General features: G+C 38.4%; 1 protein-coding gene across 5 annotated transcripts in view; it reads right to left on the reverse strand.

Annotated features, from left to right (window-relative positions):
• BICRAL (BICRA like chromatin remodeling complex associated protein) overlaps window positions 1–27,227 on the reverse strand; it is a 110,939-nt gene that overhangs the window by 57,027 nt on the left and 26,685 nt on the right. Inside the window, exon 3 of one of the 5 annotated variants that reach the window (XM_082414632.1) lies at window positions 1–61. The exons of the other annotated variants lie outside the window; for them this stretch is intronic. The gene's annotated coding sequence lies outside the window, so the exon portion shown is untranslated. The remainder of the gene's footprint in view (window positions 62–27,227) is intronic. 5 annotated transcript variants of the gene reach the window in all.

Genomic DNA, 27,227 nt, shown 5'->3' on the forward strand with positions numbered 1-27,227 from the left:
TTCAGTTTTCCAAGAAAGCATGCTTACTTTGGACACCAGGTTATTCCTATGGGAGAGCAATCTAAAGTGGAAAACAAAGAATTATATTTAAACCTAGAACACACAGTGGGGCTAAAGTTACTTCCCACTATTCCCCTGCACACCATTCTAGCCAAACTGCCACTCTCCTAGCCCCCAAACACAATGCACACTTTGCCAGCATCTGCCCTGGTTCAGGTGACAATTTTCTTATCTGAAATGCTCTTCTTTCTCTTCTACATCTACTGAAATTCCATCCGTTATTCAAAACTTAGTTTGAATCTACCTCTCTGAGTCTTTCTCTGACAACCCTGGGCTGTCTTTTGGATTTGCTACCCAGAATTCTAAAAGCACCAACCATGTCTTTTGACATTGATCAGCCACTGTTCTGTGTGATTAGCTTCATTATGCCTATCTTCTGTACCCAACTAAAGCAGAGCCCAAATTTAAACAAAAACAGTATAAAGTGCTACAAGAGTACAGTGAATTCTCCCATCCTAAAGCCAAGCAACTTTTAGACTGCATGGCTTTTTGGCATTAGTGAACTTAAAATTCTGGCCCATTACAATAGGCTCTGGCCTCATTTTGTACCTTAACCCACCTCACCCTCCCCTATATGGAACCCTTGTTTCTTGACCATCTTGACCATTTGATGTCCCCCAAACTTATCATGCCACTTTTTCAATTCTTTGGCTTTGCACTTGTCCCTTTACTTAGAAGACAAAAGACCTTCCCGCCCATCTCCAAGTGGTCAACTGACAATACCTCCTTATCTTTTAAGGCTTTGAGTAAAATGATTTTGCCCTTCTTTTTTTAAAAAAAATCCTGGGACTTCCCTGGTGGCACAGTGGTTAATAATCCACCTGCCAATGCAGGGGACACAGGTTCGAGCCCTGGTCCAGGAAGATCCCACATGTGGCGGAGCAACTAAGCCCGTGCACCACAACTACTGAGCCTGCGCTCTAGAGCCCACAACTACTGAAGTCCGGGCACCCTAGAGCCTGTGAGCCACAACTACTGAGCCCATGTGCCTAGAGCCCGTGCTCCGCAACAAGAGAAGCCACCTTAATGAGAAGCCCACGCACCGCAACGAAGAGTAGCCCCTGCTCGCCACAACTAGAGAAAGCCCACGTGCAGCAATGAAGACCCCATGCAGCCAAAAATAAAATTAACTAATTTTAAGAAAATCCTGAAGCAAAATTAATTGCTCATTTGTATCCCTAGAGCACGTCTGACATGTTACTAGATCTGACATGTGTGTGACAAAACTTTGCTTTTCTGACTCCCTCATTAGCTTATAAGTTCCATGAAAGCTGGGTCAATTTTGTTCCATCTTCATGTTACCAGAGTTTATTGCAATGCCCGATACAAATGTGCCCAATAAACATGTTTTACTCAGTACTTAAGTAAAATTTTGGTCTTAAAAACTAACTTTTTCAGGAGTGATGTCAGTTCCTTATCATTTGGTTTCCAAGAATATTCAGCTATGCTAAACAGGAGCACTTTAGCACAATCATAAAACACAGGATTCGGATGCAGGCTGGTCATCCATCGTCCGGGATCCACCAGCTTATGCTGGGCCCTTATGTATTTAGCCAGGCATTCCTGCCAGGGAGAAAAAGGCTTTCGAGGTCAACTGATTCCCCACATGATCAGACAGTTCAACTCTCTGAGGCATATGAAAATGTCATTTTTTAAGATCCATATGACAAAATAATTGTGTATCCTTCCATAATAACCCACTTAATATTTAATAAACCTCCTTAAAACAGGGATTTATGCACTGAACATAAACATAAAATAACTCCTGGAGTCCCGAAATCTTGAGTAGTAATTTATTATATTAATAATAGTTGTGTTCAGGGACTTCCCTGGTGGTCCAGTGGTTAAGAATGCGCCTTCCAATGCAGGGGGACGCGGGTTTGATCCCTGGTTGGGGAACTAAGATCCAACATGCTGTGGGGCAACTAAGCCCGCGCACTGCAACTACTGAGCCCGCCCGCCACAACTAGACAGAAGCCTGCACGCCCTAATGAAAAGATCCCATGTGCTGCAACTAAGACCTGACACAGCCAAAAAAAAAAAAAAAAAAAAAAAGTTGTGTTCATTAAAAGACTCAGAAGTAAAAGTCTAAGATGAAGTCTCCGGCACAGCCATGTATGGCTTTTTGAGGGCATCAACACTAGACCTTTAAAGGAAAGAAAAAAACTCTGCAGTATAGGAAAAACAGATGCTCTGCCAAAAATGTTTTCATAATTTCTTTACTGTATTTTATAAGAGACAAGATTTTAATGACTATGGAAAACAGTAAACAGGAAATGACTGAGAAATGACCAAGAAATACTGCTGTCCTGATTGCTATTAAATGTTAAATAAAATTAACTTGAAACTATCTTTGTGATAATTCACAATACTGCACTACATAGAATAATAAGTACTAAAAAGATGAGTCAGTTCTTTTCAGTTACACTACTAAATTTCAAAGAACTCTTGTATTATACTTCCAAATAAAAGGTGAGTTTCTGTTTTAATCATTGATTGCCATATTTATTACTTTCTTCCACTAAAAAAATCAATCATTCAGAGAAGCGGCTCCAATGACAAGCTGACTTAGCAAAAGGAAGCAATGCCAACATTGAAATAAACACTCATGAAGATGAACCTGGTCATGCATCAACCAAAAACACATTAAGCCAAAATTTTACGAATAGGAATTAAAAACTAGAAAGCCAACAGTAAGTCTTACTTGTATCCTCTCCATAAAAACAAACTATCTAAATATTAAACACAAACGGCTCTTGACACTTTTTAAATTTTTAGTTTCATTCAGAAAAAAGATATCTTTTATTAAATGGAGATTTACTGAGTCATTTGTGTTTTTTTCTAATTGAAAGGGATTTCTTTTAGAGAGCATTTTAAATGAAGTAAAAGAAAAATCCTCCCAATGCGTTTTTTTCCTGCTTCTAAAAACAATGGATATTATTGCACAATACTGGTCATAAATAGAAAAAGGACTGCTGTTTGCATTTCCATCTTACAATCACAAAATTTATTAGAGTACAGTACGGTAATAATTAAGCTATTAAAAAATAAAAACTGCCTGATCTTTCTCTATATTTCCTCAAATACAATAGGACACCATTGCTCTGTGTTAGTGTAGTTTTTACATGTTATTGTTTGTATGTATGGAACTGCTTTAAAAAATACTTTGAAATGGCAGTAATTATAAACAAAAAATCTTTTTCTTTTATTGAGCTTTAGTATTAGCAATCTGGTTAAAGTTATCATGCAAACTCTTGACTCTCATTGCTCTCTGTCAATGAGTAACATTCAAAATATTTTGGTTTTACGGTATGTTCCAAGAAAAACAAGCCCTATGAAAACAACTAACAATATTAAACAAAATTCCATTTTACAAAGTCAATGATGTTACAAGGAAGAGATGCTGAGGATTCTCTTTTATAAAAGCAGGCTCAAAAGGAAGATGTGTGCATGAGTCAATTTTTTAAGGAGAAGAAAATAAAAGGAAACTTTTAAAGCTTAAAAACGATTTAAGAAAGAATATGGGCAAATATATATGTAGCATATTACTCCAAGAAAGATTTCCCAGTTTCTACAAAAATTTTAAAGAAGCTGAATTAATCTCACTCTTCTAAACTCCGTTTAAGAAACATAAACTTCTATCTAGTGTGAAATTTTTTACAAACTTTAAGAAATGCCATGTGAACTGGAATTTAAATTTAGTTTTTTCTATCAAAAGACCATAAGATACAGAGTTTCAGTTGAGGAAGATGAAAAAGTTCTGGGGAAAAACGGCGGTGATGGTTATACAACAATGTGAATGTACTTAATGCCACAGAACTGTACTTAAAATGTCTAAAGGGCTTCCCTGGTGCTGCAATGGTTGAGAATCCGCCCACCAATGCAGGGGACATGGGTTCGAGCCATGGTCCAAGAAGATCCCACAGACCGCAGAGCAACTAAACCCGTGTGCCACAAATACTGAATCTGCGCTGTAGAGCCCATGAGCCACAATTACTGAGCCCGCATACCACAACTACTGAGCCCGTGCACCACAACTACTGAAGCCTGCACGTCTAGAGCCCATGCTCCGCAACAAGAGAAGCCACCACAATGAGAAGCCCACGCACCGCAACGAAGAGTAGCCCCTGCTCGCCACAACTAGAGAAAGCCCTCGCGCAGCAACGAGGACCCAACACAGCTAAAATTTTTAAATAAATAAACAAACAAACAAATACATAAAATGGCTAAAATGGTAAATTTCATGTTATGTATATTTTACCACAAAAAAAGAATAAAGCATCTCTGAATATTCCTACTTAAAAAAATACCCAAAAGGGTTTATTTGAAAATAACTAGCTGTACATCTATGATTAAAAATCTTAAAAAATTGCAGAGGAAGGAACACTCCCAAACTCATTCTATGAGGCCACCATCACCCTGATACCAAAACCAGAAAAAGATACTACAAAAAAAGAAAATTACAGACCAATATCGCTGATGAATATAGATGCAAAAATCCTCAACAAAATATTAGCAAACAGAATCCAACAACACATTAAAAGGATCATACACCATGATCAAGTGGGATTTATCCCAGGGATGCAAGGATTCTTCAATATACGCAAATCAATCAATGTGATACTCCATATTAACAAACTAAAGAATAAAAACCATATGATCATCTCAATAGATGCAGAAAAAGCTTTTGACAAAATTCAACACCCATTTATGATAAAAACTCTCCAGAAAGTGGGCATAGAGGGAACCTACCTCAACATAATAAAGGCCATATATGACAAACCCACAGCAAACATCATTCTCAATGGTGAAAAACTGAAAGCATTTCCTCTAAGATCAGGAACGAGACAAGGATGTCCACTCTCACCGCTATTATTCAACATAGTTTTGGAAGTCCTAGCCACGGCAATCAGAGAAGAAAAAGAAATAAAAGGAATACAAATTGGAAAAGAACAAGTAAAACTCACTGTTTGCAGATGACATGATACTATACATAGAGAATCCTAAAAATGCCACCAGAAAACTACTAGAGCTAATCAATGAATTTGGTAAAGTTGCAGGATACAAAATTAATGCACAGAAATCTCTTGCATTCCTATACACTAATGATGAAAAATCTGAAAGAGAAATTAAGGAAACACTCCCATTTACCATTGCAACAAAAAGAATAAAATACCTAGGAATAAACCTACCTAGGGAAACAAAAGACCTGTATGCAGAAAGCTATAAGACACTGATGAAAGAAATTAAAGATGATACCAACAGAGGGAGAGATATACCATGTTCTTGGATTGGAAGAATCAATATTGTGAAAATGACTATACTACCCAAAGCAATCTACAGATTCAATGCATCCCTATCAAATTACCAGTGGCATTTATTACAGAGCTAGAACAAATCATCTTAAAATTTGTATGGAGACACAAAAGACCCCGAATAGCCAAAGCAGTCTTGAGGGAAAAAAATGGAGCTGGAGGAATCAGACTCCCTGATTTCAGACTATACTACAAAGCTACAGTAATCAAGACAATATGGTACTGGCACAAAAACAGAAACATAGATCAATGGAACAAGATAGAAAGCCCAGAGATAAACCCACGCACCTATGGTCAACTAATCTATGACAAAGGAGGCAATGATATACAATGGAGAAAAGACAGTCTCTTCAATAAGTGGTGCTGGGAAAACTGGACAGCTACATGTAAAAGAATGAAATTAGAGCACTCCCTAACACCATACACAAAAATAAACTCAAAATGGATTCGAGACCTAAATGTAAGACCAGACACTATAAAACTCTTAGAGGGAAACATAGGAGGAACACTCTTTGACATAAATCACAGCAAGATCTTTTTTGATCCACCTCCTAGAGAAATGGAAATAAAAACAAAAATAAACAAATGGGACCTAATGAAACTTCAAAGCTTTTGCACAGCAAAGGAAACCATAAACAAGACAAAAAGACAACCCTCAGAATGGGAGAAAATATTCTCAAACGAATCAACGGACAAAGGATTAATCTCCAAAATGTATAAACAGCTCATGCAGCTCAATATTAAAGAAACAAACAACCCAATCCAAAAATGGGCAGAAGAACTAAATAGACATTTCTCCAAAGAAGACATACAGATGGCCAAGAAGCACATGAAAAGCTGCTCAACATCACTAATTATTAGAGAAATGCAAATCAAAACTACAATGAGGTATCACCTCACACCAGTTAGAATGGGCATCATCAGAAAATCTACAAACAACAAATGTTGGAGAGGGTGTGGAGAAAAGGGAACCCTCTTGCACTGTTGGTGGGAATGTAAACTGATACAGCCACTATGGAGAACAGTATGGAGGTTCCTTAAAAAACTAAAAATAGAATTACCATATGATCCAGCAATCCCACCACTGGGCATATACCCAGAGAAAACCATAATTCAAAAAGACACATGCACCCCAATGTTCATTGCAGCACTATTTACAATAGCCAGGTCATGGAAGCAACCTAAATGCCCATCGACAGACGAATGGATAAAGAAGAAGTGGTAAATATATACAATGGAATATTACTCAGCAATAAAAAGGAATGAAATTGAGTCATTTGTTGAGACGTGGATGGATCTAGAGACTGTCATACAGAGTGAAGTAAGTCAGAAAGAGAAAAACAAATATCGTATATTAACGCATGTATGTGGAACCTAGAAAAATGGTACAGATGAACTGGTTTGCAGGGCAGAAGTTGAGACACAGATGTAGAGAACAAATATATGGACACCAAGGGGGGAAAACCGCGGTGGGGTGGGGATGGTGGTGTGCTGAATTGGGCGATTGGGATTGACATGTATACACTGATGTGTATAAAATTGATGACTAATAAGAACCTGCAGTATAAAACAAACAAAAAAACAACTAATACTAAACTTTCTTTGGGTTATTTGTATGGAAATATGTTAATATAAATGTTTCAGACATTACATGAAATTTCTAAAAATCTTATATGTTCTCGTATAATGTTATAAGTCATAATTCTAGTTATTACTTTAAAATATGTAACTCAGAAATAACTAAATTTCCTTGTCAATTGCATTATTATGAACTTTCATCAAATCTTTAACCGTGGTCATTTTTAAGTCTTTTGTCATTTACAGACAGTTCTGGGTATACTCTGATGCTTTCGCAAAAATGTTCCTATAACAGGGTTTCATCTTCAAGGAATTCATGGAAAAGACTCTGACAAGTACAGGTTTCTGGTAACTGACTATACTGCTGAACTGAATGAATAAGCATTTTCAGAACTCTAATGGAAAACTGATGAATTCATAAAAGTGCTAAAAAAAGATCAAGATGAAAAAAAGTTAATTACATGGGACTGAGTGAACTGATGAGGATGATTATAATTTTTGTGACTTTCTGTTTGAATAAAAAAGAAAAAAATCCTCCCCCCCAAAAAAAAAATCTTTCTATTTCTGGAAAAGTATTCTCTCCCTCAAGCTGGCAGCTTCAGGACACATGCTCATTGAGGGAAAATGAGGGACCTATGGCACATCAGTTAAAATTAACCCCAGCAAACAGTGGGGTGAAAGAAGTTGAGGCAGATCACCCCACAACCACCAACATGCACAGATGTAGGAAGAAATCATCCCACAAAGGAAGGAGGAGGGTTCTTAACCCTGGTGTGCCTTCTGTCTGTCTGGTGAGGCTTATGGATCCCTTCTCAGAGTAATATTTCAAGATGCAGACTATATGGAAGATTTTTTAAAATACAGTTATAAAAATATTTAAAAATTGTAATATAGTTATATATGTGGTTCTTCATCAATGCATTAATATACTAGATGTAGTGGTGAGTCTAGTAACTACTATCATTTAGGAGATAGTAATCTTTCAAGATACCTGCAAATGTAATGTGATAAACAATATTTCTACTGGTAACATTTCCCAGGCACTGTTAATACTACTGTGGTTGGTGGCCTTCACTCATAGATTTAGGAAATAATAAATTTCAATTGGAGTCTAGTGAAAATAACATGCAATTTTTTTTGTATCCAAGTTCATGGGCCTCCCTCTCCCCAGTTCTCCCCAGTTCTATCCACAGATCCTTTAGGGGTCAGTCCATGGAGCCCTTGTACTGTTGGGGTCCAGGACAGTTGTTCAACATGTGAAACAAACTCAATCCAGTAACAAATAACAAAGGGATTCTGAACATCTGAATATAATTCACAATATATTTTTAAACTTGCTAAGCACACAATGGCCATTTCTACACACTTTGTACTTTTTTGCAATGCAAAGATGCTGAAGGTGCTGCCAGATGCACAGGATGGTAGCAGCAAGCTGTCAATTTCAACAGTGCAGAAAGGATACTCTTCACTATCATCAAAGTTATCAAAGAATGCCCTGAGGGAGGAAGGTGAAGTATAACCTAGTTTTCTGCAAGCTTAGTAGAGGACAACAGAAATGAATTTTACAATTTAAAAAACCTGACACTGCAGTGGAAAAGCCCATCAACATTCTGCACCTTGGACCTGAGTGAGATACAAAGGCAAGTTTCATCTGATAAACATGCAGCAGTCCTTTCTGGAAAGCTTAGTCAAAATTCACATCTTTATTCTCCCAAATGTCCACTGTAGAAAATAGCCACATAATCATTTACTTTTCTAGTTTTTACATGAATGCTTGGAATTGAATAGACATGTAAATTAACACCTTTTTCTATACTCACTTCTGGGCTATCCTGCTATAGGTTATTGGACTTTCATATAAGAGTCAAGTAACTTAGAAACAGCCTCTGGTGATCTAAGAATAAAACACTGTGTTTCGTTTTTAAGCCCAGCTCAGTGTAATTAAAAAAAAATTTTATTTTTACTTAAAACCACATCATTCTGAAGTGGCAGTCACATGTGCTAGAAGCAAGTGGTGTCGGGAAACTGCGTAACTGGTTTCGAACGCAGTCCCATCTTCTGAGAGATTTGTGCCACAACACAACAACCCTTTTCCTTAGGAAAGAGGTGAAGACTTTTCATTTAGTTTGACCCTCTTCTATCACTTCTTTTCACTTATCGTTCTTTTGGACAAATTAGAATAAATTTTTCTTGCTTCATTATGTCTTCATAGTCTTGCCTTTAGCACACCTTATTTACCTCTCTAAATATTTAAGTTCTTTGGTTTTGCTTCACTTAGTAAAATTATTTTTCTATGAAGGTTTGTCATTATTTAACTTTTTCTTAAACTTCTAATGAAAGCTTGCAAATTTTGTTAATGATTCTCATATCATTAATATCATAATTTTTCTTTAACAGATTACATTAAAATAGCATGATATATTAAACAACTGTAATTTATCATACTAATGATAATGAGGGCTTGATTCAATGATCATTTATTTATTAAAATAAGCCTGTGATGGAAGGGCAGGGTAGAGGATTAAAGAAACACAAAAAAAGCCCCACACAAGTGTATAATATGTCCCAGCTCTCAAGTAGCTGATAATCTTATTGGAAAGGCAAGACACCTACATCTGAAATAATCTTCCAAACTGTAGTAAGCATTATCAGTGTACATGAAAATAAACATATACTAGCATGGATATTTACAGTAACATTAAGCCCCTTTTACAATTAATGATTATTGCTATTATTATTACTATTAACTATTATAAAATATAAATTAAATTAATATTAATTATTAATATACCAAAGCATATGATATGATAAAAACTGTAGTAGCAGCTAACATTCATTAAGTGCCTTCCCTCTGCCACACACTTTACACAGTCCTAGTCCTTCTAACACAATCCTGCCAGGTATGTATTATTATCCCTGTTTTTAGAGAGAATGTAAGACACTTGTCCAACATTGCAGTTTGTAAGCAGTGAGACAGAAGTTTGAATTCAAATCTCTAATTCCCAAGCCCATGCTTCTCATCTCTGTGCGTGGAAACAGGATTTTTGGAAGGTCTGATTTCTGTAAATGTATCCCATGCCAAAAAACAGCAGTTGAGAATCTTAAAACACTTTCTCCCACAGCAAAAAACCTCATTATTCTATCAATTACAATTCTAAAATTTTAAATCAACTTATTATAAGGTATTTTTGCTGAGAAAAGTGAAGCACATTATTGTAAATCTATCACTATAAAAAGTAGGGAGGGATTTCCCTGGTGGTCCAGTGGGTAAGACTCCGGCTCCCAATGCAGGGGGGCCGGGGTTCGATCCCTGGTTGGGGAACGCATGCATGCCGCAACTAAGAAGTCCGCATAATGCAACGAAGATCCCGCATGCCACAGCTAAGACCCAGTGCGGCCAAAATAAATAAATAAAATAAAATAAGTAAATAATTATATTAAAAAAGTAGGGAGAAATATAAGTAAGGAGAAATACATTGGCACCGGCTTCAAGAAAAGGAGCTGGGGGCTTCCCTGGTGGCTCAGTGGTTGAGAATCTGCCTGCTAATGCAGGGGACACGGGTTCGAGCCCTGGTCTGGGAAGGTCCCACATGCCGCGGAGCAACTGGGCCCGTGAGCCACAATTACTGAGCCTGCGCGTCTGGAGCCTGTGCTCTGCAACGAGAGGCCGCGACAGTGAGAGGCCCGCGCACCGCGATGAAGAGTGGCCCCTGCTCGCCGCAACTGGAGAAAGCCCTCGCACAGAAACGAAGACCCAACACAACCAAAAATAAATAAATAAATAAATAAATTTTAAAAAAAGAAAAGGAGCTGTGGGAACATCGTAGCTGAGAGCAGCATTTTAGTCTTTTCCATGTAAGACTTCAGGGAAAGGAGTCCTTTAAACAAAAAAGGCTGGCAGAGGTTCCATAATGAAATAACTTTGGGAAACGTTACATATCACATACCCGTCTCAGTAATTCATGATATACATCAGACCTCCTGCTTTTTATTTACTTATTTATTTTTAAAGTCTTCTTTTTTTTTAAAAGTAGAGGGAAGGATTTTTAATTAATTAATTTATTTATTTTTGGCTGTGTTGGGTCTTCGTTTCTGTGCGAGGGCTTTCTCCAGTTGCGGCAAGCGGGGGCCACCCTTCATCGCGGTGCGCGGGCCTTTCACTATCGCGGCCTCTCTTGTTGCAGGGCACAGGCTCCAGACGCGCAGGCTCAGCAGTTGTGGCTCACGGGCCTAGCTGCTCCGCGGCATGTGGGATCCTCCCAGACCAGGGCTCGAACCCATGTCCCCTGCATTGGCAGGCAGACTCTCAACCACTGCGCCACCAGCGAAGCCCTCTTTTTTTTTTTTAATTTTTAAATTTTATTTATGTATTATTTTTGGCTGTGTTGGATCTTCGTTGCTGTGCATGGGCTTTCTCTAGTTGCAGTAAGCGGGGCTTCTCTTGTTGTGGAGCATGGGGTCTAGGCATGCAGGCTTCAGTAGTTGTGGCACGCGTGCTCAGTAGTTGTGGCGCACAGGCTTAGCTGCTGCGAGGCATGTGGGATCTTCCCGGACCAGGGCTCGAACCCGTGTCCCCTGCTTTGGCAGGCGGATTCTTAACCACTGCGCCACAAGGGAAGCCCTAAAGTCTTCTTTCTTTTTTTCTTTCTTTCTGTATGGGCTCTTCGTTGTGGTGTGCAGGCCTCTCTCTAGTTGTGGCATGTGGGTTTTCTCTCTGTAGTTGTGGCGCGCGGGCTCCAGGGCGCGTGGGTTCTGTAGTTTGCAGCACGCAGGCTCTCTCGTTGAGGCGTGCCAGCTCAGTAGTTGTGGTGTGCGCGGGCTTAGCTGCCCCGTGTCATGTGGGATCTTAGTTCCCCGACCAGGGATTTAACCCGCGTCCCCTGCATTGGAAGGCGGATTCTTTACCACTGGACCACCAGGGAAGTCCCCAGACCTCCTGCTTTTTAAAAGTCACTGTTTCCCACACTGACTTTGCCACAGAACCCTCCATTCTCTCCCAACTCCACTCCCAACACCTATTAACTCCCGTGGGTCTAGAGCAGCACAGCTGTCCAATAGAAACACCATGAGTCACAAGTGAGAGCCACACATGAGATTCAAAATGTTCTAGTAGCTAAACTTTTTAAAGTGTAATTTGTTGTAATATACAGTTGATCCTTGAACAATATAGGTTTGAACTGCGAGGGTCCACTTATACACAGATTTTTTTTCCAATACATTTATAAATATATACATGTAGAACATCATGAGCAAGACTTGTACAGAAGTGGATAGCCTATCCTTACATAGGCATAAGGTGAGTGATATTTAATACAAAATTAACAGTGCTTGTTTTCTTACTGTTTTATAACTTTGCTTTCAAAGAATTACATTACTGTGGGACTTCCCTGGTGGTCCAGTGGTTAAGGCTCCGTGCTTCCAATGCAGAGGGTGCAGGTTTGATCCCTGGTCAGGGAACTAAGATCCCACATGCCGTGCGGCACGGCCAAAAAGTTTTTTTAAAAATTAAAAAAAAAAAAAAAAAAAGGAATTACATTACTGTAAAGTATGCCTCTTTCTCTCGTAATTGGAGAACCTGCACATCAGCCTATCATAATAGGTAAGTGGTTTTTTAGAAAAATATAAGTGTTTCCAATACTGTATTATGAATGACTATAATACTATATGCCATAAACATTTTATAATGAATGGTTCATTCATTCATTCATTTTATGATTCATTCATTCATTCATTTTATAATGATTCATTCATATAATGATTCATTCAGCCCACAGAGGCTGGGCTTCTGTGAAGCAATCGTATGGATGACACTAGGCCACCATAAAGCAATCATATTGCTGCTTTTTCTTTACCAATGCATGAACCACTATACCTATACATAAATATAAATTTCTTTTTCACATTATCTTTTCATTTTTGATGTCTAGTGTTAGAAATACATGTAACATCTATAGTGTTTTGTATTATATAAGACAATATTGATGTAGGTACTGACAAGACAATTCATCTTGTAAACAGACGTCATAAACTTAACGGTATGGATATATGCAGTATAGTACTCTAAATAATGTATTTTCTCTTCTGTATGATTTTCTTTCTTTTTTTTTTTTTTTTGGCCTTGCTGCGTGGCATGCAGGATCTTAGTTACCTGATCAGGGATTGAACCTGAGCCCTCCGCAGTGGAAGTACGGAGTCCTAACCACTGGACCGCCAGAGAATTCCCCTATGTATGATTTTCCTAATAACATTTTCTTTTTTCTTGCTTACTTTTTTTGTAAGAATTCAGTATATAATAAGTATAACATACCAAATATATGTTAATTGACTGTATGTTATCAGTGAGGCTCTGTTCAACAGTAGGCTATTATTTAAGTTTTGGGGGGATAAAAAGTTATATGTGGATTTTTAACTGCATAGGGGGTTGGTGCTCCTAACCCTCACATTGTTCAAGGGTGAACTGCATTTTATTTTGTCCAGAATACCCAAAAAATATTTTGGACAAAATTAAAAAAAAAATTTATTTAGTATTTATTTAATCATTTCAACATGTAATTAATATAAAATTAATGAGATATTTTACATCCTTTTTCTCATACAAAGTCTTCAAAACCTGGTGTGGACTTTATACTTAGAGCACATCACAATTGGTGCATTTCAGGCACTAACAGCCATATGTGGTTAGTGCCCCCCAAATTGGACAGTTCCCATCTAGAGACTTTTATAGAACTTACTTTAGGAAACACACTGGCCTACAGGCTCATTTTCCCCTTGTTAGCCTTTATGAACAGCCACAACGTGGAAATCTTTAAGATTTAAGAACAGTTAAAGTGGTATGAATAATATTTACCCTAATTATTTACATATGGTTTCCAAGAGGTTTTGTTTGTGGGATTTTTTTTATGGAAGGGGGGGATGAAGGGAAGGGAGTTGCCATAACCCTTGTTTTCACCAGATTATAACCCCCTACACACACACACACACACACACACACACACACACACAGATATAATTTGGAAAAGGAAAAAAGTTGAATATTAAGTATCAGTTCCAAAGATAACCCTAGTCTAGCCACTGGACTGAAATAATCCTAATCTTCTAAGAAGCAAAGTTAATTTTACATGCTTCTTACATATTTAAAGACTTTAATATATATTTCTAAAAATAAGTTTCTTCTATAGCGCAGGGAACTCTATTCAATATCCTGTGATAAAGAATATGAAAAAGAATATATATATGTATAACTGAATCACTTTGCTGTACAGCAGAAATTAACAATATTGTAAATCAACTATACTTGAATAAAATAAATTTAAAAAATAAGTTATTTCTTCATGTTTGTGTAAAACGATCTTAAATACATGAGAAAAAAATCCAATAGTAAATTATTTGAGGAAAAAGCAAACAAACAATTTGCTAAAAAGAAACTAAAACTGATGCTGAGAGCTCCTGAACCAGGTACTCCCACATAAGCCTCACAGCTGACAAACAGACCCACTTTTACAAACAGGGAACTTGCTGTAGGCTCTCAATCACCTGGGAGCCTGTTAAAAATCCAAATTCTCAGGCCCATCCCAGACCTACTGGACCAGGAACTCAGGGGGTGTTAAACAAGCCATCCAGGTAATCCTGATGCACACTCATGTTTGAGAACCACTATATCAACACAGAACTAGTATTTAAACCCAATCTGTCCAACTCCAAAAGCTATATATTTTTTAGAAGTTTTTTGGGGCCTTTTTTGGAGAGGGGGCTGAGAATTTTTGTGTGTATGTGTGGTAAAATACACATAACATAAAATTCAGCATCTTAACCATTTTTAACTGTACAGTTCAGTGGTATTAAGTACCTTTACACTGTTGTGCAACCATCACCACCATCCATCTCCAGAAGTCTTTTCATCTTGCAAAACTGAAACTCTGTACCCATTATATGCTAACTCTCCCTTTCCCTTCCCCCCAGCGCTTGGCAACCACCATTCTACTTTCTGTCCCTATGAGTTTGACTACTGTAGGTAACTCATATAAGTGGAACCCAGTTTCACCCAACACCCTCAACTGCAGAAAGTTTGGAAAGTACAGAAATGAATAAAGAAGAAAATGAAGATCACTTATGATTCCACTGCCTAGCAGTAACTGCTGTGGACTGAATTGTGTCTCCCACAAAACTCATGTTGAAACCCTAAGCTCTAATGTGACTGGATTTAGAGACAGGGTCTCTAGGAAATAATTAAGGTTAGGTGAGTTCACAAGGGTAGAGCCGTAATCCAATAGGGCTGGCGCTCTTGTAAGAAGAGGAAGAGAGTCCAGATCTGGCTCCCGTGAAGACAGCAAGAAGGAGGCAATCTGCAAACCAGGAAGAGGGCCTTCCCCAGCAAGCGAATTGCCTGGCACCCCAATCTTGGACTGCCCAGCCTCCAGAACTGTGAGAAAATAAGTTTCTGCTGTTTAAGCCACACAGTCTATGGTACAGTTGACCCTTGAACAACTCAAGGGTTGGAGCTCTGACCAACTGAGCAGTCGAAAATCCGCATATAACTTTAGAGTCAGTCCTCTACATAGGCAGTTGCTCTGCATCTGCAGACTCAATCAACTGTGTGGATCATGAGTACTGTAGTAGGTATTCCGTGAAAAAAAAAAAATCCGTGCATAAGTGGACCCATGCAGTTCAAACCCATGTTGTTCAAGGGTCATCTGTATTCTGTTATGGCAGCCCGAGCTAATACTTTGGAACATACTTTTTCAATCTTTTTCTTTAGTATATTTTTATTTTTTAAAGTATGTTTTATATTTAAACGAAATCAAAGCCCATATGCCTTTTTTCACTTTCCCAGCATTTTCTAAACCTCCATTCTGCAGACCGGTGTTCAGCAGGACACTGATTTTTGGAAAGTGGGTTTTAAAGTGACGTCAGGTTTCTACTGCTAAATTTCTCAGTCTTTTCTATACTAAACTGAGAATGTCAAGATGGGAATTTTTTATATTTGATCTCTAACTGTTTGGGGGGAGAACTCTGTATTACATCCCCTGCTGTTCTGATAAAAGTATACCACTGGACAACTAACAGGAATTTCAAGGGGCATTGCCTAGTCTTGGAAGGCAATACTGACTGACAGAAATAATTCACTTAAGACAAAAAGTCAATTTCATTTTCTAAAGGAGCCATTCACTCATTCATTCACTATTAGCAGACCAGTCTAATTAAACACTGCTTTAACATTTTTTTATAACAATAATTTTAAAAAGTAGTGATAGTTAAGCTCCAAATTAGCGAGGCACTGTTAACTCTTTGTATGCATGGTCTCACTTAATCCTGGCAAACTTCCTCTGCAAGGTGAATCCTCAATCCAGAGAAACTAAGGCACATGCCCCCAGAGAGGTTACATAATTTACTGGAGACAGCACAGAAAGGAAAAGAGCCAGGATTGGAACACAGATCTGTCTGGTTCCAAGGCTGTTATTAACTACAAGGATTCTTTCTCTCTTAGTCAAATAACTGCCTTGCTTGAAAAACTTTATGATTTTTTTGTACGTAAAGAAAAATTCAAACACTTTGGCCTTGCATTGAGTGCATTTCACAAACTGTTATCCCAATGTCCCATTCCAGCCTTCCTTCTTTTCTCTCTCCTCTTTGAGAAACTTCTCACTTCATCCAAAGAAGATTCCCCACTGTCTTGCCCCTCTTATATACTTCTCACTTAATTTCTTTCTTTCCCACCTAAATTCCTCTGCTTTGCCATCTTCTCCTGGCCAACGAATTCCTTAGGTTCCAGTTCAAATTTCATTTTTTATATGTAACCCTTCACTGCTCATTCTCTCACGCCCCACATCCCATCCATCAAGAAATCCCATCGGCTATACCTTCAAAACAGATCCAGAATCCAACCACACACCACCTCCACTGCTACCTCCCTGGTCCGAGCTGTCATCGCCTCTCATCTGGCCTCTCTGCTCTCCCTCTTTTACCCCCTGCATCTATTCTCACCCCAGCCTCCTGAGCAATGCCTTTAAAACATAAATCAAAACCCTCCAATGAATCCCCATTTTTCTCATTGTAAAAACCAAACTCCTTTTCTATGTTCAACTGTGAATAACCATTGACTAAACAACGGCCCCCACCCCCAGCCCCAAACCTCTCTGACTTATTTCTGATTCTAGCCCTTGCTGACTTCCCAGGCCTAGAACTCACCAGGCATGCTCATGCCTCAGGCCCTTTGCACTGGCTGCTCTCTGCCTGGAATGTCATTCCTTAAGATAAGGCTCACTCCTTACTTCTTTCAACTCTCTGCCCCAAGGATCATGACCTACCAGTGACCACCTTCCCATCCCCCAGCATTCCACATCTTCCTTGTCTTGCTTTATTTTTCTCCCTATAACTTACAAGTTTACCTAGGTATGCTGTCTGTCTTCTCATGAGAGTCCTGCTCATTGAGGCATCTTGGAGCCTAGAATGGCCCCTGGCACATATTAGGTACTCAATAATATTTGCTGAATGAGTGAATGGATGGACGTGCTCACACACTTTGGTCAAAGGCTCTCTCTCCTTTGCTCTCATTTGGCACTTATCACATACTGCTGTGTACTTTTCTGCATGTACCTATTATCTACCCAGCTAGATCACATGTTCCTGTACCCTCCAAGTGCCCTGTACAAAATCAGCATTTAATAAATATTTGATGATGAATTATCAGTGCAGTGGCTTTTTCTTTCCGAATAGATAGTTACAGTAATAACTTTTCAAAACATGACATTCCATTTAGAAAAGAAACATTCTGGAAAGGAAGGAAAAAAACAGAATATTTTTATTTATTTATTTATTTTTGGCTGCGCCACGTGGCTTATGGGATTTTAGTTCCCCAAACAGGGATTGAACCCAGGCCCTCGGCAGTGAGAGCGCCGAGTCCTAACCTCTGGACTGCCAGAAAATTCCCAGAATATTTTTAACTTTAAATTAATCTTAAAAGGATGGAAAATATTTTGAAGGTATATACATACAATGCATATACATATACCAAATCCATGTCATGCTCTGAAAATAAATTATTTGCTTTGTGACTTTCATGTATATTATATCCTGAAGACATACCTGAGAGTCAAGCTCAAGGTAACATTTGGATAGTAGGGTAATTTGGAACATAGAACATATTTTAAATAATGAGTTGAGAATTTATGTAATGTATGACAAAAATAAAAGGTTAATGTCAAATAGGTTTTATGTCACATTTTTTGATGTAATATCAGTTTTAGTTGGGGAGCATCTAATTGTAATGAAAATGTGTTCTATAAAACAATTTAAGTTTACATGTATGTATAGAACTAAAGTATTCATTTACATGAAGACTTTAACATATTTCTCTATATTGTTCATTGTGTACTGCATATCCAATGTGCATATTTTTGAAAAACAGTTTACACAACTTTTTAACATTAGATGCAGATCTTTTCAGTCATCTTGACTGTAGCACATGCATTATTCTCTTTGTGAGTATTGGTGGGGAAGACACGTAAACAGACCCCTGGCAAGACTGATGGTGGTTTCTTAATTGATTATTTATCTCATTTAACCTTAGAACCTTAACATGACAGTGCAAATGAAAAAAGAATGTACAGTAATAATTTGGTACTCATAAAATATATTAAAAAGATAAGGAAATCTTCTCTGGTATGCACAGGTTTTCACATGGCACAATGTTCATTTTACATTTCTAGGTAAGTTAAGGCCCTCCCCACTCCTCTTTTTCAAACACAGTCCCCCAAATTTCATTTTTCTTTGATTATTCTCTTTGGACATTTACTTTCAGATTGTTTTACCTACGTAATATATGCTGTAACAGAAAATAATTCTAAGTATACCATGTGACATAAAAATCAGACTGATGAAGAGAAACAAGGAAAATAGTTTTAAAAATTTGGGGAAAAAAAAACCCAACAAACCTAGAGGAGCAAAGAATTAGGGCAGTAGCTGGAGGGAGAAGTGAGCTCAAAAAAAAGAAATCATGTAGTGAGGTGGATGGAGTTAGAGTCTGTCATACAGAGTGAAGTAAGTCAGAAAGAGAAAAACAAATACAGTATGCTAACACATATATATGGAATCTAAGGGGAAAAAAAAAAAAAAGGTCATGAAGAACCTAGTGGCAAGACGGGAATAAAGACACAGACCTACTAGAGAATGGACTTGAGGATAAGGGGAGGGGGAAGGGTAAGATGTGACAAAGTGAGAGAGTGGCATGAACATATATACACTACCAAACGTAAAATAGATAGCTAGTGGGAAGCAACCGCATAGCACAGGGAGATCAGCTCTGTGCTTTGTGACCACCTAGAGGGGTGGGATAGGGAGGGTGGGAGGGAGGGAGATGCAAGAGGGAAGAGATATGGGAACATATGTATATGTATAACTGATTCACTTTGTTATAAAGCAGAAACTAACACACCATTGTAAAGCAATTATACTCCAATAAAGATGTTAAAAGAAAAAAAAAATCAGTTATTGTTTACCTTGTAAATTAGACCAGTAAAGTGAAAAAAAATACCTAAAATAAATAAATAAGCAAGCAAGCGATCTTGAGGTTTATGGATAGAAGTAGCTCCAAACATCTCTAGGTGTAAATCTGCATCTTTTAAGTGTGATCACACCTAGAGAAAAGGGGCTGGACTCTCATGATCTTTCCAATCCTGATTCTCACAGATCTGGAGAATCAGAATACAAATAGGTCCGTTTATTCTTACTTCCTATTCCTAAATATATTTCTTTGCACCTCTAGGAAGTATCAGAGTTAAAAAATCTAAATGTAGCAGCATTCATTTTTATTTTAAATCCTAGGAGAAATACTTCCAAGTTAAAACCACACAATCAAAAACTTTTACTCTCAGTAATCAGGAGAAAAAAGATCTGATTTTTTTTGTGTGTGTGGATAACAGTCTCTACACATGGAATGAGTTACTTCTAAATCTGAAGACATTTCTCCACATTAAAAAAAAAAATCTATTATTCTACTTCCCAGGTTAAGTCCAGTTTAAAAAACTAAACTTTGTTCTAGAAAACTTTCTTTGACAGTAATTTAAATTTTGTATGTAATACCTTTGTTTGCCAAACACAAATATAAAGATTTTAAATTTAATCTCTCAATATGGCATCCAAGTTTCTCCAGCTCTACTACTTATTGAGAAATGACTACTGAAAAGAATTATAAACTACCCTAAGTTATTTAATATTCATAAAACTTTCACGTATATTACACTAAAGCTAAACATTCAACAACTACGGCATTTTTTTTTTTTTTTTAATTCAGGGGAAATGCTTAGGGCTTTAAAAATTATTGCTAAAAATCAACTGATGGTGGTGGCCCTAACACTGTAAAATATTATTCTAAGGAGAGCTGAATACCAACTCTACAATAAAACCCAAGAAATCAGATAAATAAACTGATTATCTTTTTTAAAAAATTACAATAAAAATCTGAAATCACTGCAGGCAACTGTTAAAGATGGGTGATTTTAATACATACAATAGCAGTCTTAACACTCCTTAGTTATGTTTGAAATATTTAGTCTACATAACACATTTTGAAAGTCTCTCCCATATGACATTTACCACAAGATTTTGAAATTCTTCATCTCCCCAAATTAGGCTTACCACTAGTAAGTAGTGAGAGGGCTGGTTCTCACTGGGAAAGAAGGAAAATTCAGGTTAGTTCTGGCAGCCTTGCATGAAGAACTCATGCACTACCTCAGACTGTTCAGGGACCAACTGAACGATCAAGAGCTGTAGGTCAGCCCCAGTGAACTAAAAAATCCACAGTAAGAATGTTTCATCATCTTTTATTACTGTTGTCCATCAGGGCTCAGCTTTCTCATAGGGTCAAAAAGAAAAGGAAAAAATCCTTCTGACACGTTATTTTACTGGCCTTATATTCAACCTACAGTATGGCCTCTTTAAAAGAATGTTTCTTTAAAGCGAATCACACTTTGTACATTTTAGTTCCAAATCTGTACTTTTATAACACTGACAACATTCCAAGCAAGGGAACAACTTGAGCTGTACCATATCATGTTTAATTAAGGCTCTAGGTGTTCTTTTTTCCAATTAGGATTTTTGCTAAGTGAAGGATAGGATTCATAATCCCTGATTGCTCCCAAGTATAGAGCTTGGGAGCAATACTACGCATGTTTGACTCACCATACTATGCAAATAAAAAACTGAATTATCTGTAGGAGCAGAATAACTGCTCTGACCTAAAATTTGACTATCGACATAAGATTCTGGGTTTTTTGATCACCACTTTTATTTATCAATAAAACACTACTTTTCCCTATTCCTCCTATTGAAACAAAGGTCATTCAATTTTAATTTTAAAACTTCAAAATGTTTAACTAGTAGGCAGTCATTTGTAGATAAAATCTTATACATGGGCTTAACACCAATGGCAAAATGTATGATTCATGGACATGCAGTATATATTCAAATCCCAGCTCTGCCGCTTAGTAATGTAACCTTGGGCATGTTATTTATCATTTCTAAACCTCAGTTTCATTATCTATAAAACGGAGACAAACCTACCTACAGGGTGTTGTCAGAATTTAATAATACTAAACACCCGTCAGGGCCCGAAATAATGTTAAGGTTTAACAGTATTCTTTCTCCTTTCCCCCATTTTCTTTCTTGTGAAAATGTTACAGTCACAGGTTGGGACACCTGTGACACGTGTTTAATTTCTGATGCTACAAGGAAGCACCCTGGATTTTAGTTGAACTGAAATAAGCCTTTCCTAGAAAGGCAATACCGTTCATACCTCATTCCCTCACATTTAGGATTTTTATTTCAGGTAATACTAATGTTCAATGTGTTTGCAAGATAAGCCAAAGAACCCACAAAAACAGAAAATGCTCAATTTTCCAACTTTATTAAAAAGAAATTTATAATTAAATAACAACTATATAAATTAAATTTGATTAGGATTACAGGGAAGGGGAACCTGGGTTTCAGATTTGGTACAGTGAGGTCTCAGGACCTTTTCCTGAGCGGAAGCACATATGAGGTAAGGGGGAAAAAAGATCAAGCTGCCTCTCCCCAAGACCTCTTTCTTCCACGTTCCCATACTGGGTATGTTGCCAGCCCTGAGCACTTGTGAACTGCACTACACATGGGCAAGCCACCCCAGCAGAGCCGCCTCCTGGGCCCATCTCCATTCAGCGAGGGACCACTTACAAGGTTTCCCTTTCAGGGCTTTCCTTTAAAGTCCACACCTCCTTCCTTCTCTGTCAGCTCTCCCACTTCACATTCATTTAACATCCCCTCCCCACCCCCCCCCCGCTTTCTGCCAGCCCCCTCACCCACTGTATTTTCCACTTCTACCCTAGAACATTATTGATCACGAGAGAACCATGACATGCAGATGGAACTGGTATGTTGCTTAATTCATGTTGCCTCACTGCAGCTAAGTACCATTCCTTTCATCTATCTTCCCCACATCTGACACTTTCCACAAATTTACTCCCTCAAACTCAAAACCTTTTGCCTCTGCCCCTGACAAATGACCTTGCTATCTTCTCAGGAAAGACCACAGACCTCTATTTTGAATCCTATCATCTACCCTGCTCTCCTCTTCTCTAATTTTACTTTAATGTTACTTATTCTGTAGACCATTTGGGGAACAGAGGAACCTTATGAAAAGATGAATGACAGCAGTCTGAGGAAAGAATAGAGAAAGGGAGGTTAGGGAGAGTGCTACAAAGTTCCACTTGGTATTATCTGAATTAAAAAAAAATGACTTTCCCTTATTTCTCTCCCTTTAATCTGATTTTCCTCTTACCCACAGAGATCACAATGTACTATAAGGCCTTGCTGATTTCTACCTATCTCAAAAAATGGTTTTTTCTTTGGTTCCAATCATTCTACTCTACCTGGGCTGTCTAAGTATTTAGCCAGAAAATGTTTACTGAGTGCCCAGCTTGTTTTAAATGCTATGCTAAAGGCTTAGAATAAGTGCGTGAACAGGGAAACATAAGATTTCATGGTCCCACTCCAGAACCTCTGTGTCTACAGGTGACTGTTATGCCTACTCAAGTTTGGGACCATGATAAGAGGGGATACTGTCTCTTTAGCCTCAATAATTTGAGATATGCTTTCTAAACCTTTCTTCCATAGAAAATATAGTACTTTGCAAATAGTCCAAGGCAGTGCGCAAGTAACATCTGTACCTGCCACAAACCTTTAAATGTTAATTCTTTTTTTTGGCCGTGCCATGTGGCTTGTGGGATGTTAGTTCCCCGACCAGGGATTGAACCCGGGCCCTCCTCAGCGAGAGCGCAGAGTCCTAACCACTGCTCTGCCAGGGAACTCCCGAATTCATCTTTTTTAATTGTGGTAAAACATACATAAGATTCACCATTTAAGTGTACAGTTCATTAGCTTTAAGTACATTCACATTGTTGTACAACTGTTGTCACTATCCAGCTCCAGAACTTTTTCATCATCCCCGGCTGAAATTTTCTACCCATTAAGTCACTTTTTATTAACCAAAACTGATTTTCATGGTTAAATTCTTCGCCCCCCACCCCCATTATCCTCTCTTGCTTTCCTACCCAGATAACATCCCAAGGTTCATCACTAATCACACCCTTGCAACCACGCTCAATTCCCTAGCTCCTCTCTTCCTATCACACCTGGGGGGCCAAACTCCAATCTTGGTTGAACTGATCACCTGGCTGCTTTTGCTTCCCTTGTTATAGCTGAACATTGGTGGCAGAAAACCACACAACTAACTGGGTCGATTGGTTTCACCTTAAATTCAGACCTCCCCCCACCTCCAGCCACATCCAGGCATTCAATAGTGCCCAGCCACCCTATCTGGTGTCCCAGTGAGTTCACTTCCTGCTGTCCAAGGTGAGGTGTCCTCTGCATCTCAAACCATCCACACCCTTTCCTCCTTTACTTTAAGTTGCTGGCCCTGCCTCAGACTTCACTGAGAAAACAGAAGCCACCAGAACTGAAAGCCCTATATTCTATCTCCAGTTCCTAAACCTCCTTGCACTTGTGCCAATTTTTTGCCTTCTCTCCTGCTACACTGCAAGATGACTGCAAGTCATCTTGCTCCCACCAAAGGCAAACCCTCTTCTTGTGTTTTGAATTCCTTTTCTCCTTCTGAAGAATTTTCCTCCTTTGGCAGGAATTCCCTGGTGGTCCAGTGGTTAGGACTCGGCGTTTTCATTGCTGGGGCCTGGGTTCAACCCCTGGTTGGGGAACTAAGATCCCACAAGCCGTGCAGCGAGGCCAACAAATAAATAAAAAAATAAAGAATTTTGCTCCTTTGGTAGTCTTATTTCTCTTCTGCATTAGTCTCTCCCTATTAGATATTCTCGCTAGCCTACTTGAAAATGCTCTTCTATTTCCCATCATTTTTAAAAAATGCGCTTCCTTGATTACATCTCTCTCTCCAACCACTGCTGTGCAGTTTGTCCTCGCTTTACGAGAAAACTTCCCCAACAAGCAGTTTACATTCACTTCACTCCCATTCTCTCAATGCATTCCAACCTGGCTTCCATCCTCATGTGCCACTGAAACTACTTGTCAAGAGAGCCAAATCCAAGTGGAATTTCTCTATCCTCACTGTTTAACTTCTCAACAGTATTTGGCAGAGCAGACCAGTCCTTCTTTTCTTGAAAGGGATAATTCGCTCTCCTGCTTTAATGCTGAACCTTCTTGGTCTACTTTAACCAAGCTTTACACACTGGAACTTTTAGGGCTTGATCTTAAGTCTTCCATGATCACAAATGATCTCAACCAGTTCCATGACATACTATCTCTATGATAGTGACTCCCAAAATTTATGTCCACTCCACTCAGCTCAACTTGAATATTCACTGCCTACTTGACTTTCCACTTGGATGTCTCACAAGTTTTTCAAAAACCTAAAAGGTTCCACATAGAACCCACCCTTCACACCTCTCCCTCTCCTAGTCTTCTCTACAAGCAATTGGCACCACCAGCCACCAAAGCTCAGGCCAGGAATCTGAAGCCATCCTTGATTCCTCCTTCTCTCCCTCCACAGTCAACCCATGAAGAAAATACTCCTGATTCAACCTCCAAAATATATCTGAAACCCACCATCTACTCTGCTCCATCTCCACTGCCACTGTACTTGTCTAAGATACTATCAGCCTTGAGCTGACCATTGCAATAGTCCCCTAACTGCCCTCTCTGCTTCCTCTCTTGCTCCACAGAGCAGCCAGTGATATTTAAAAACAAAAACATATCATTGTCCTAATTAAAGTCCTACAATAGCTTCTCATTTTCATTAAAATCTCAAAACTCCCACAAGCCCTAATATAAGAGGCCCTGCTCTCTCTCTCTCTAGGTCACTGCATTCTCCTGCTTTTCTCTGTTCTAACACCCGCGCCCTTCTGGGCCTTTCAGGTCTTTGCACTTGTTCCCAGGCCAAGAATGTCTCCCCAGCTTTTCACATGGCTAGCACAAGCTCATGTGTCAAGTCTCGGCTCAAATGTCACCTTTTCAAAAGGGACACTCCTTGACTCTTACTAGCCAAAACAGTCATTCCCTACAACACACTCTTTTAGACCCACCAGCTTATTAACTTCTTATAAGTTTTCTTCATCTGTAATTATCTTGTTTGTGTTTACTTATTTCCTGTTTTTCCCACTATACTATAAAGTCCATGAGAGCAGAGATCTTGTCTTGAATTTCACTAAAGGCTACTTTAAAATAAAGAAGCTACTCTTTCCCTCTGGGCAGGTTTATTTTAGATTTCCCCTCCTTTCAAGCTTTATTGGATTTTAGTCAAAGAAAATAATTACTCTGGCATTTACCATGAAAAACAAGGGGAGAAACACCACATGACACAAATACTAGGACTCCACCCACTCACTAGTCTAGACTGGACACAGACTGCACACAGGTATCCAACAGTTGCCCCTTATAAAACTTCTCAAAATGTAGAAGGACAGAGGAACGTGGATATACACAAAGATAATGTAATTTTGACACCTGCATCAAAAATCAAAGTTTTTCAACCATTCCCCCTAGCAATCACTAAACACTTTAGAATAAAGAAAATCTTAGAATTTTAGAATAAAGAAAGAAAAGCACAAAATAACTAAAATACGTGGTCCTTGCTCCAGAGAAGTTAATGATTTCCTCACTGACTTGGTTCTCTCTCATTTTGGTCTGGTTGGCTATTCATTACCTGCTCTGGATGTTTCTTCCTGACCTTCTGTGCCTTTAATGCAGACTCTGTTCTTATCAAGTCTCATGTTTAGAATAACTTCCCCATCCTACTTCCCAAAACCCAAAAAATACCTTCCCAATTCAAAATCAGAAAGAACCCTTCCTTTCAAGGATTTATCTCTAGGTTTTTATTTCAGGATATTTCCTACCCTATTCCTAAATTCTGTATCAATCCTAGATTCAATTCTATCAATATTTTTGTTGCATAGCTGTCTTGACTAAACTAGATGGCCCGGCTAGACCTAGAAGCCAGTATGTTATGTAACTTCTAGTAGAATGAAATTATATACTTTTAAATATGTACTAAGATTTTAAAGGCTTGTGATACTTAAGTTTTCTTTCTGTAAGAAAATCATTTCAACGATTTGATAAATGGCAGAGGAGAAAAATAAAAATAATGTGAGCAATAAAACTGTGCTGAAACTCAAAATGATACAGACCTCAAGTCTCATGTTCCAATTCAAGAGAGCCAGCAGCACAGTGCATAGTGTAGTACAGTGATGTTCTCAATGTGTATCTGTGTCACAATGGAATCACCTGGAGAGCTTTGGAATAACACAGAGTCCTACATATTTGGATTCAGGGGATCCTGGATGAGCCAGAATTTCAAAATTGGAGGGAGTTAGGGGCATTGAGAAGTTGAAAGTCAGAATCTTAAAACGGAGACTGCCTAACACATTAGACCTTTTGAAAAAACCCCAACTGTCCCTAACAAATGGATGTCACAAATCTGTGTTTTAAAACATCTCCCCAGTTGATTCTGATGCTCAGATTTGGAAACCACAGATACAGAGCCAGGAACATGGCTTTTGGGATCCACTGTCAATTCTACCACTTAAAACTTCGAGACCTTGAACAATTCGAATATCTTGGCAAACATTATTAGTTCCTTCCCTGGTAAATATATACAGTTCCTGGCATACAACAGTGTTCAACACATGGTTAGGTCTTAAAGAGCCTAAAACATCCACTATAGTATTTGTAAACACAAGCACACACCTAATGGTGCCACTATGTTGTTTTATCCACCAGAAA

This window comes from Balaenoptera physalus (assembly GCF_965194825.1).
Source record: "Balaenoptera physalus genome assembly, chromosome: 11".
Classification (NCBI taxonomy): domain Eukaryota; kingdom Metazoa; phylum Chordata; class Mammalia; order Artiodactyla; family Balaenopteridae; genus Balaenoptera; species Balaenoptera physalus.